Here is a 12,747-nt window from a genome sequence, read left to right as displayed (position 1 = left end):
ATCTAAGTCTCGGCTACTGACAGCTTGAAGCCAAGTGTGAATTTATAGAAGCACACAGAGTGAAGCTCCATATTTAAGAGACTATGTTAATGCATCAGCTTGATTTTTGATGCATTTTGTGACCATAGGGTACCCAATTGTAAATGCAAGGCAATGTGTCCCAAACACTTGACCACCAGGCAATGAAATTTGTATCTTTATGTACCAATTTTTTTAATCTCATTGTACATGTGTATAGTGACAATAAAGGCATTCTATTCTATTCTATTCTATTCTATTCTATTCTATTCTATTCATTAGGGGTAGCACGGTGGTGCAGTGGTTAACGCTGTTGCCTCACAGCAAGAAGGTTCTGGGTTCCTGCCCAGTGGCTGACTACAACCTTTCTGTGTGTAGTTTGCATGTTCTCCTGTGTCTGTGTGGGTTTCCTCCAGGGGCTCCAGTTTCCGTCATAGTCCAAAGACATGCAGTTTAGATGGAAACTGGATGAAGTGTGCTCACTATGGACCCAGACAGCCTTGTAGGAGGCTGGCAACTGACAGGCCAATTGACCTACAGGATATAGAAAAAAATACATAAGATAGGTGGATTTTTATCCAGTGCTTATTTTTAATTTGCTTTTTTTAAAAAATAATGTGGGATTATTTACTAATACATTTTACACTCATTGGGAGCTCCACTTTTAGGCCACACCTAAATTGTCAGCACAGGTAGGTCTACCTGTTGGGCATTTTTGCCTGAAGCACCTCTGATGGTGCCATTGGGCCAGCTGCAGGGTCATCAGCCGGGAGCCACCCTTCCATGATGTTTCGCTACTTTAATCCCAGAACATCTCAGGGTGGTGGAGCAGTGTTGGGGACGTCTCCCTGCCACCCCCTTCAGCTGGCCCTAGGATCCCTGTTTACCCCACACTTTATCCTTTCTGCAGAGCCACAGCCAGAAACTTCCTCTTTCCACCTCTTCTGCCAGGTCTTTGAGTACCTTCTTCTGTGTGGAGCCTGTGATACCAAGCACCTTCAGGAGCTGCTGGGTGGATACCCCAGTGTAGCCTCTGCAGCCAATTTCCACTGGGTAGATGAGAGCCTTCCACCCAGCTTGTGAGCACACAGCTGTCAGCTTTGTGTACCTCTCCTTTTTTTCTCTCAAAGGTAGCCTCTATCCCCTCCTTCCATGGGACAGACAGTTCAACCATGATGACTGTTTTGGTCGGAATAGACCAGAGGATGATATCAGGCCATCAGGAGGTTGTGGTGATCTCGATGGGGAACTTCAACTGGCAGTCAAGGTCAGCTGCCATGCTCCACTCACCTCCACGTGACAGGAGAGACCACTCCTTCAGGTTGCTGCTCCCCCCTCCCCTTGCGTGACAAACTGGATCCACTGCTGTGATGTTGTTGGATTGGCCCTATTTATGTCCAGTCTGCATGTTTCCAGGATTTCTGCAAGCTTGTGCGGAACTAGATCATGATGCCATCTGTATTGACCCTGAGTTAGTGCTGTCTTGCACCCAGAAAGGATGTACTGCAGGCTTGGGTTCTGGGAGGAGCATAGGTGACAGTTCTCCTCTGATCCATACCACAGATGTAAGTTCTGGGGACTTGGAAGGGTGTCATATGTGGCCCTGATGAGGAAGCTAAGCCTTGCTGGGGCATCCTCCACAAGTCAGCCCACATGATGTTCCTGTTAACAATGGCCTTCCAGGTGTTCACCTTGTTGGTGTTGACTCACAGCTCTGATCTTATAGCACTCCTCCTCCATTTTCAGCACTTTAGAGATCACAAGGTCTCTTCTTTCCCCTTCTGTTGCCTTGGACCACATTTTGGATGTGGCTCCCCATCCAAGGCCTGTCCTTCTTGACTGTGGTAACCCAACAATCCCTTGGAGTTTTAACCAGTTGATAGCTTGGTCCACTATCTGCATTGCACTCCACTTATGGTATGGACCTGGACTCTGGTATTTCACACAAGCAGGTCAGGTGAGTCTCTTAGTTTGAACACAAGCCTCACCTCTCCTGCTTGTAGCCCTGACTAATGGATTTCAGTGAAAGTTGCAGGATGTTTCTTCCAAACAGTGCCACATTGGAGAGACCACGAGGAAGGCCAAGCCATTTCCTAATAAAGCTATTTGCCTTCCTGTCCATTTTCAGGGCTGTTGTCGAAGTGATATCACATGGTTTCAGGGGCCACATCAGACATTGATACAGGGTAAACTGATGACACCAGACCTTGAATTTCCCTGGAAGGCAGCTTTGGTCAATATTGGCCAGACCATCTGTGAGTTGGGATGTTACTGAGGCAGCCATATGATGGTCAGACAGGTCAGCCATGTCGAGCCTTCCAAGGTTTCGGACAAGTTGATGCACTAGAAGTGGAATTTTCTCACCATCAACTGAGAAGTAGATGTTATCATTCCTGACTCCCTTCCAGATAGACAGACTGTGAGACTTGGCTGGCTTTATTCTCATCCTTGACCATGCAATCAGCTCCTCAAACCTCTTTAGGAGTCTGACAGTTCATGCAGCTGTCTGGAGGAGGGTGGTGACATCATCCACGTAGCTTCTTATAGCTGGGAGTCTATGACTTAATTGAGACCTGACTCCTCAAACCATCTGTCTGCCACCAATTAGGATGATCTCAAATGCTGCTGTAGGTAAGATGGGAGAGATAGAACTATTCCCTTCTCCAGCCGGTGCCAACCAGTTGAAATTGACTTGGATGTATAGAAGACATGAAAGGTGTTAAAGTACTTCTCCACTAAGATCTGGATGCATGGTAGAACATGGAAGAAATTGAACGGAAAGGCGATCAGCTGGTGGGGAACAGAGCCATAGGCATTTGCAAGGTCCAGCCAAACTACATGGAGATCTGATCTGTTTCTCTTGGCTGTCTGGATTTGTTCCCAGATCATTGCAGAGTGCTCCACGCAGCCAGGGAATCCAGGAATTCCTGCCTTCTGGCAACTGGTATTGATGAAGTTATTTGCCAGTAGGTAGCTAGTCAGTCGCTTTGCCAAAACCAAAAAGAAGATCTTCCCCTCTACATTTAGCAGGGCAATGCCTCTGAACTGATTGATGTTACAGGTCTCTTTCTCCTTTGGGACAGTTGGATTGAGGTGGTGACTGCTCTGCTCCAATCTGTTGGGACAGACTGTATTTTCCAAGCCACTGCCATCAGCTTCCACAGGAGCTTCAGGAGCCTAAGGCAGTTCTTATACCCGGTTGGGTATGCCATTTGGTCTGGGTGCTGATGCTGCTCTTGCTTGCTCTACCACCTGCTTAACTTCAGACCATTTTGGAGGAGAGGTGTCAAACTGCAATGTGGGCTCGGGAGGGCATGGTATGTATCCTGGAGATCCAAGTGGGGTTCCCATCTGACTGCCACTGAGCTGGCATTTAATAAAATCCTCCAATTCCTGCTGTGTGATTTACAGTTCCCCAGACTTCTTCTCCTCCAGGAGGCCACAGGCATATTTGAAAGGGTCCCAGAGGAAGCTCATCCTTGCTTTCTCCTTGTGGCTTCTGCAGCTTCTAATCCTTTCTGCACACCTCAGGTTTGCAAGTCTGGCCTTAATTTGGCTCCACAAATCCTTCAAGCACTCCTTCTCCTCGTCTTTTGCTTTTCTCCAAGCCTTCCATAGCAGATGTCTTTCCTTCACCAGTTGGAGGATTTCCTTCTCCCATCTTCCAATCTGTTTGGGAATAGTGCTCCTCTGGGGCATCTCTCCAAATATTTCTCAATCTTCCTTGTAAATGACATGGCTGAAGATGTTCAATTTGGCAGTGGTGCTACGTCTTAATGTATTCTGGAGGATGGAGTATAGGCTTATATCAAAGCTTCTCTACGCGTCCTTACTGGCTTTCAGCCAGTTGACGTTGGATTTGTGGGATGGCTTCTTTGATGTTCTGTTCAGGGATTTTCTTTTGGTTCTATCTTCATAATGCTGATGCTGTGGGCTGTCCAACTGTTGGTGCACAACCTGACATGAGGGCTGGTCTTCCACACTTTCGCCAATTGCAATGATGGAATCATCAGCACTGTGGTGCTCAACATGGCCTTGATTCCTCCTTGTCTGATCTGCTGCTGCAGTGCAAACTTGCATCTGGCTGCCCTGGTCACACTTAGACTTCCCCTGGTGGATACGCAGGCTGTCACCTTGTAGGTTGTCACCTTAGACCACCCACAACTGCATTCTCTCAGGGTCCATTGATCCTTGGTCATTGCCATTCCAGTCATTACCATGTTGTCCATCCTGGATGGTCCATCTTCCATCCCGCCTCTCGGTGGACCACCAGGCTGTTTCTTCCTTCTTGTGCTTGTCGTTGCTTTAGGGTGTCAATGTAGGGTGAGCTGCAATGACATGTAAAAAGGGTAACTAGCCCCTCCACCCCAGTGCAGTTTTTCCTGCCATCAGCCAGGCTTCTTTGGCAGCCCTCTAGTCTTTCCTGGACACCAACTGCTCTTTTCTCAGTAGTCACTGGTGAACCAGATTATCAAATTGTCAGCACAGGTAAATATGTATATTAACTTGACATTGGAATTTTGACAGTGAAGCAACACTTTTTTTTTTATTTTTGCAAGGCAGCTTTTTGACCTAGATCTAGATTTAACAGTCTCTCTAACTTGTATTACATGTTAACTAACAAGATGGCGGCGCTCGTATTGCAGAGCGAGGCTCAGCGTCTCTTCAGATTCTGCAAATTAGTAGTTTTTCTCATACTCTGTTCGGGTCTGTTCATACAGAACAGCATCTCCCTAACATCGTACACCCGACAAGAGCTTCTGGACATCAGATTTCAACCATCGGACAGTTTTATCAGCAATCTTCATCTCTTTCCTGAGCTACGGAGATCACTGGACACTCCTGGGACTACCAAGCCAACAGGAAGTACTCGTAGGCAGCGCAGGGACCGTAAACAAAGGCGGGGAAGATGCGGAGGGGTGAGAGCTAAGCTAAAGCTAACACCACATCGACTCTCCTTACCCAGCATTTTCCTTGCAAACATGCGGTCCCTGGCAAACAAAATGGACGAACTACGACTTCGGATTACAAGCAATAGATGGATTATGGACTGTAATGTCATGATATTCACGGAAACGTGGCTACACAGTGAGATACCTGACAATGCTATCCAGCTAGTCGGGCGGCACACTCTCCGAGCAGATAGATCAGCTGACGGCTCCGGTAAGACAAGAGGTAGTGGATTATGTATTTATGTCAACAAAGCTTGGTGCACAGACTCTGTCATTGTTGAAAGCCACTGCTCAGCGAACCTAGAGTTTCTCTTGGTTAAATGTAGACCTTTTTATTTGCCGAGAGAGTTTACATCTGCTATCATTACAGCTGCATATATACCCCCGGATGCCGATGGCAAACAAGCAATGTCTGAACTCCACACAGCCATCAGTAAACAACAAACTGCACACCTGGAGGCTGCATTCATCGTAGCTGGCGATTTCAACCACACCAATCTAAAGACTGTACTTCCCAAATTTAATCAACATGTCTCATGCCGGGGCGGCACGGTGGTGTAGTGGTTAGCGCTGTCGCCTCACAGCAAGAAGGTCCTGGGTTCGAGCCCCGTGGCTGGCAAGGACCTTTCTGTGTGGAGTTTGCATGTTCTCCCCGTGTCTGCGTGGGTTTCCTCCGGGTGCTCCGGTTTCCCCCACAGTCCAAAGAAATGCAGGTTAGGTTAACTGGTGACTCTAAATTGACTGTAGGTGTGAGTGTGAATGGTTGTCTGTGTCTATGTGTCAGCCCTGTGATGACCTGGCGACTTGTCCAGGGTGTACCCCGCCTTTCGCCCGTAGTCAGCTGGAATAGGCTCCAGCTTGCCTGCGACCCTGTAGAAGGATAAAGCGGCTAGAGATAATGAGATGAGATGAGATGAGATGTCTCATGCCACACCAGAGACAACAAAACCTTGGATCATGTGTATACCAACATACCTGGAGCCTACAAGGTTACCCCCCTTCCCCACCTCGGACAGTCTAACCATCTCTCTTTGTTCCTCACCCCCACCTATTCACCACTCATCAAACGTGTGAAACCAACTGTGAAGACCATTAAGGTATGGCCAGCGGGGGTAGATTCGGTACTCCAGGACAGGTTTAACGACACAGATTGGAGTGTGTTTGCCTCCCAGGCTACCTGTGGCTCCCAGATAGACATTGACTCTTACACTCATGCAGTAGTGGAGCATATCAACACCACTATTGATAGTGTTACCACAGAAAAACAGATCACCACATACCCCAATCAGAAGCCTTGGATGAACAGGGAAGTGTGGCTCCTGCTGAAAGCATGTAACAACGCGTTTAGATCGGGAGATGCACTCGCCTACAGTACATCCAGAGCAGAACTGAAGAGGGGCATCAAGAAGGCCAAGCATGAACACAAGCTCAAGGTGGAGGAACACTTTGCGAACAACGACCCCCCGGCGCATGTGGGAGGGCATCCAGGCCATCACAGATTACAAGAACAGTAACACTTCATCAGCCACCATAGATGTGTCCTTCCTAAACGAGCTCAATGATTTCTATGCCCATTTTGATAAGGACAACAAAGAAAAGGCCATAAAGATCACACCCTCTGTTAACCCTCAGCTAGTCATTCTTTCACACACAGACGTCCAAAACGCACTGAGTCGCATCAACGCACGCAAGGCTGCGGGCCCTGATGGTATTCCAGGACGTGTGCTCAGAGCTTGTGCTGAGCAGCTTTCAGGAGTATTCACGGACATCTTCAACCTGTCCCTGGCCCAAGCAGTAGTACCGGCGTGCTTTAAATCAACATCCATTGTGCCAGTGCCGAAACACTCCTCCCCAAAGTGCCTAAATGACTGCCGCCCAGTGGCACTTACTCCTATAGTGATGAAGTGCTTCGAACGACTGGTCCTGGCACACCTCAAAGACTGTCTGCCCCCACACTCGACCCACACCAATACGCCTACCGCAGTAACAGGAGTACAGAGGATGCAGTCTCCACAGCGCTGCACTGTGTACTCTCACACCTGGACAATAAAAACACTTATGCAAGAATGCTGTTTGTGGATTTCAGCTCAGCATTCAACACTGTCATCCCCGCCAAGCTAATCACAAAACTCACAGACCTTGGAATCAGCACCTCCCTCTGCAACTGGATCATGGACTTTCTGACCAACAGACCACAGCATGTTAGGTCAGACCACATCACATCCTCCACCCTCACACTCAGCACAGGAACTCCGCAAGGATGTGTGATGAGCCCCTTCATCTACTCCCTCTTCACCCACGACTGCAGACCTATGTATGGATCCAACTCCATCATAAAGTTTGCAGACGACACCACAGTGATTGGACTAATCAGCAACAACGACGAGTCGGCATACAGGTCAGAGGTTAAACACCTTGCTGCTTGGTGTGCGGACAACAACCTGCTCCTTAACACCAGTAAAACAAAAGAAATCATTGTGGACTTCAGGAAGAAGGGAGGCACCCACACCCCCCTCCACATCAATGGCATGGAGGTGGAATGTGTCTCCAGCTTCAAATTCCTGGGGATCCACATCTCAGAGAACCTGACCTGGTCTACCAACACCTCCCGCCTCATAAAGAAGGCCCATCAGCGTCTCTTCTTCCTAAGAACACTGAAGAGAAACCACCTGTCTGCTGTCATCCTGGGCAACTTCTACCGCTGCGCAGTAGAGAGTATCCTGACTAACTGTGTTACAGTGTGGTATGGAAACTGCTCTGCTGCTGACCGCAAAGCACTCCAGAGGGTGGTGAAAACTGCCCAACGCATTATAGGTGCTCCACTTCCGGACATTGAGGGAGTCTACAAGAAGAGATGCATGCGCCGGGCATGTAGCATCCTCAGAGACTCTTCCCACCCAGCCAACAGACTCTTTCAGCTCCTCCCATCCAGGAGGCGATTCAGGAGTCTGCAGACCAAAACAAGCAGATACAGGAACAGCTTCTTCCCCACAGCCATCACCCTACTGAACTCTGTCAGCAGATGATTCCATATCCTCCTTCTACCTGTGTTGACTCTTGTTGCATTTGATAACTGCACATCTGGTTCCATAGCTGTACATATTCATCAATATTCTCTACTGTTGGATCTATTTACATACCCAGTCTTGCATGTGTGTGTATATACAGTGGGGCAAAAAAGTATTTAGTCAGTCACAAATTGTGCAAGTTCTCCCACTTAAAAAGATGAGAGAGGCCTGTAATTTTCAGCATAGGTATACCTCAACTATGAGAGACAGAATGAGAAAAAAAATCCAGAAAATCACATTGTCTGATTTTTAAATAATTTATTTGCAAATTATGGTGGAAAATAAGTATTTGGTCAATAACAAAAGTTAATCTCAATACTTTGTTATATACCCTTTGTTGGCAATGACAGAGGTCAAAGATTTTCTGTTAGTCTTCACAAGGTTTTCACACACTGTTGCTGGTATTTTGGCCCATTCCTCCATGCAGATCTCCTCTAGAACAGTGATGTTTTGGGGCTGTCACTGGGCAACACGGACTTTCAACTCCCTCCAAAGATTTTCTATGGGTTTGAGATCTGGAGACTGGCTAGGCCACTCCAGGACCTTGAAATGCTTCTTATGAAGGCACTCCTTCATTGCGCGGGCGGTGTGTTTGGGATCATTGTCATGCTGAAAGACCCAGCCACATTTCATCTTCAATGCCCTTGCTGATGGAAGGAGGTTTTCGCTCAAAATCTCATGATACATGGCTCCATTCATTCTTTCCTTTACATGGATCAGTCGTCCTGGTCCCTTTGCAGAAAAACAGCCCCAAAGCATGATTTTTCCACCCCAGTGCTTCACAGTAGGTATGGTGTTCTTTGGATGCAACTCAGTATTCTTTCTCCTCCAAACATGACAAGTTGAGTTTTTACCAAAAAGTTCTATTTTGGTTTCATCTGACCATATGACGTTCTCCCAATCCTCTTCTGGATCATCCAAATGCTCTCTAGCAAACTTCAGACGGGCCTGGACATGTACTGGCATAAGCAGGGGGACACGTCTGGCACTGCAGGATTTGAGTCCCTGGCAGCGTAGTGTGTTACTGATGGTAGCCTTTGTTACTTTGGTCCCAGCTCTCTGCAGGTCATTCACTAGGTCCCCCCGTGTGGTTCTGGGATTTTTGCTCACCGTTCTTGTGATCATTTTGACCCCACGGGGTGAGATCTTGTGTGGAGCCCCAGATCGAGGGAGATTATCAGTGGTCTTGTATGTCTTCCATTTTCTAATAATTGCTCCCACAGTTGATTTCTTCACACCAAGCTTCTTACCTATCGCAGATTCAGTCTTCCCAGCCTGGTGCAGGTCTACAATTTTGTTTCTGGTGTCCTTTGACAGCTCTTTGGTCTTGGCCATAGTGGAGTTTGGAGTGTGACTGTTTGAGGTTGTGGACAGGTGTCTTTTATACTGATAACGAGTTCAAACAGGTGCCATTAATACAGGTAATGAGTGGAGGACAGAGGAGCCTCTTAAAGAAGTTGTTACAGGCCTGTGAGAGCCAGAAATCTTGCTTGTTTGTAGGTGACCAAATACTTATTTTACCGAGGAATTTCTCATCATTCTCATTATCTCTAGCCGCTTTATCCTTCTACAGGGTCGCAGGCAAGCTGGAGCCCATCCCAGCTGACCACAGGCGAAAGGCGGGGTACACCCTGGACAAGTCGCCAGGTCATCACAGGGCTGACACATAGACACAGACAACCATTCACACTCACATTCACACCTACGGTCAATTTAGAGTCACCAGTTAACCTAACCTGCATGTCTTTGGACTGTGGGGGAAACCGGAGCACCCGGAGGAAACCCACGCGGACACGGGGAGAACATGCAAACTCCACACAGAAAGGCCCTCGCCGGCCCCGGGGCTCAAACCCAGGACCTTCTTGCTGTGAGGCGACAGCGCTAACCACTACACCACCGTGCCGCCCACCGAGGAATTTACCAATTAATAAATTAAAAATCCTACAATGTGATTTCCTGGATTCTTTCCTCCCATTTTGTCTCTCATAGTTGAAGTGTACCTATGATGAAAATTATAGGCCTCTCTCATCTTTTTAAGTGGGAGAACTTGCACAATTGGTGGCTGACTAAATACTTTTTTGCCCCACTGTATGTATATGCTTACATCCACACTTGAGTTTAGGTGTGTAGGTGTATATATGTATGTATGTATGTATGTATGTATATTTGTATATTCTGAATGCCTATTTAACTCTTATTGTTTGTATATTCACCAGACATCTGTATTGCAAGTTAGTTCTTCTGTATATAGCCTTAAGGATAATTATAACCACCCCTTTTTTATAGCCCTACCTGTAGTTACTTCTCCTTTAACTACTGCACAGAACTACTGAACATCCTATTTATTTATCGGTACATTCTCTACTCAGTATAACCATCTCATTTGCACTAGCTGTACATAACTGCATTCATCTGTACATATTGCTTATCTGTACATACTGTATTTATCTGTATTTACTGCATTTCTGCTATTTGCACTTCTGATTAGATGCTAACTGCATTTCGTTACCCTGTATTTATACTGAGTAATGACAATAAAGTTGAATCTAATCTAATCTAATCTAATCTAATCTAATCTAATCTAATCTAATCTAATAAATTAAATGGTATACCTTTGTCACCTTTAGGACTGCAGTTGACTTGCTGACTTTAGGACTGCAATTGACTTGCTGACTTTGGGACTGCGGTTGTAGTAAACAGTTTTGCACTCAGGTTTCCGTCGGTGGGGGGTTTATAGCATCAATGAAGCTGACATTATTTTAGGACTGTTAATGTTATAGTCATGTTGTCTGTTGTTGCCCAAATGAGGATGGGTTCCCTTTTGGGTCTGGTTCCTCTCGAGGTTTCTTCCTCATGTTGTCTGAGGGAGTTTTTCCTTGCCACTGTCACCACAGGCTTGCTCACTAGGGATAGATTAGGGATAAAATTAGCTCATATTTTAAGTCGTTCAAATTCTGTAAACCTGCTTTGTGACAATGTTTATTGTTAAAAGCGCTATACAAATAAACTTGACTTGACATTTCTTCTAGCTAATCAGCTTGCATGGTCTGAATCCCTTTTCCATGGATGGTGTTGGAATATTGTTGGCACAGGATCAAGTTTGAGTCTAACAGGGCCTGTGTAGCGCAAGAGCTTGGCCTGTAGATTCCTTTCAAAGCAATTGGGCTCAAAATGGTCCTTGCTAACAACATAATTCCTACTAAAGGATAGTGTTTCTAAAGCCATTTACATTGCTTGGTTGTCAGCAATGGAATACAGAAAAAAATACTTTCCCTTATTATCACATTTATTATTTTTATAACCATAGGCTTTGCACGCTGCCATTTTTCATCAATGTTTTGTCCCTCTAGCTGCATCGCGAAGTCAGGAGCAGTGAGCCAATCAAGATACAGGAAACCTATCAATGATTCTATGTTATGCTGACCTTTGACACCACCCACAAAATGGCAATATGACTGCCCTCTCAAGTAACTTAAGTGAGCGGAAATACAAAAGAATTTTAAAGCTCTGCTTTATGCAACAGAGTGTGACAATATGGGGGAGTCAAAATTAATTTGTGCAAAATGTGTAATATTTCTTGCCGATGTTTATTTTTCACTGTTGGTACCCTTTAAGCACCTACAATATTGTGGACAGCCAGAGATTGCGTGCCTGCAGGGTTCATGCAGCAGATTAAATGGCACTGCTGTTTATCCTCCAGCAGCTTCCAGGAAAGTACAAACCCTGTTTCCAGAAAAGTTGGGATATTTTCCAAAATGAAATAAAACAAAAATCTGTGATTTGTTAATTCACACAAATGTTTATTTAACTGACAGAAATACAAAGAAAATATTTTCAATAGTTTTACTGACCAACTTAACTGCATTTTGTAAATATAAACAAAGTTAAAATTTGATACCTGCAACACACTCAAAAAAAAGTTTGGGATAGAGACATTATTACCATTGTGTTACATCACCTTTCCTTTTAATAACACTTTTTAATTGTATGGGATCTGAGGATACTAATTGTTGCAGTTTTGCAACTGGAAATTTTGTCCATTCTTGCTTGATACAAGACTTCAGCTGCTCAACAGTCCATGGTCGCCATTGTCTGATTTTCCTCTTCATGATGTGCAGTATATTTCAATAGGATGCAGATCTGGACTGGCAGCAGGCCAGTCAAGCACACACACTCTGTGTCTATGAAGCCATGCTGTTGTAGCCCATGCAGAATGAGACCTGGCATTGTCCTGCTGAAATAAGCATGGACTTCCTGAGAAGAGACATCACCTTGATTGCAACATATGTCTGTCTAAAATCCCAATACATGGCTCCATGTAAGTGGTACCTTCACACACATGCAACACACACATGCCATGGGTGCTGATGCACCCACTTACCATCACAGATGCTGACTATTGCACTTTTCTCTGATAGCAAACTGGATGGTCATGCTCACCTTTGGCACAGAGAACTCAATGTCTGGTTTTCCCAAAAACAAGCTGAAATGTGGACTCATTTGACCACAGCACACATTTCCACTGTCTTTCAATCCATCTGAAATGAGTTCAGGCCCAGAGAAATCAATGGTGTTTGTGCATAGAATTGATGAATGGCATCCTCACTGCACAATACAGTTTCAGGTTGCATTTCTGGATGCAGCAGCAGACTGTGTTAAGTGACAATGGTTTTCCAACATACTCTCATGCCCATGTGGCTATATTTGTC

The sequence above is a fragment of the Neoarius graeffei genome, chromosome 11 (genome assembly GCF_027579695.1).
Source record: "Neoarius graeffei isolate fNeoGra1 chromosome 11, fNeoGra1.pri, whole genome shotgun sequence".
NCBI lineage: Eukaryota > Metazoa > Chordata > Actinopteri > Siluriformes > Ariidae > Neoarius > Neoarius graeffei.
Note: the sequence above shows the minus strand (reverse complement) of the source record.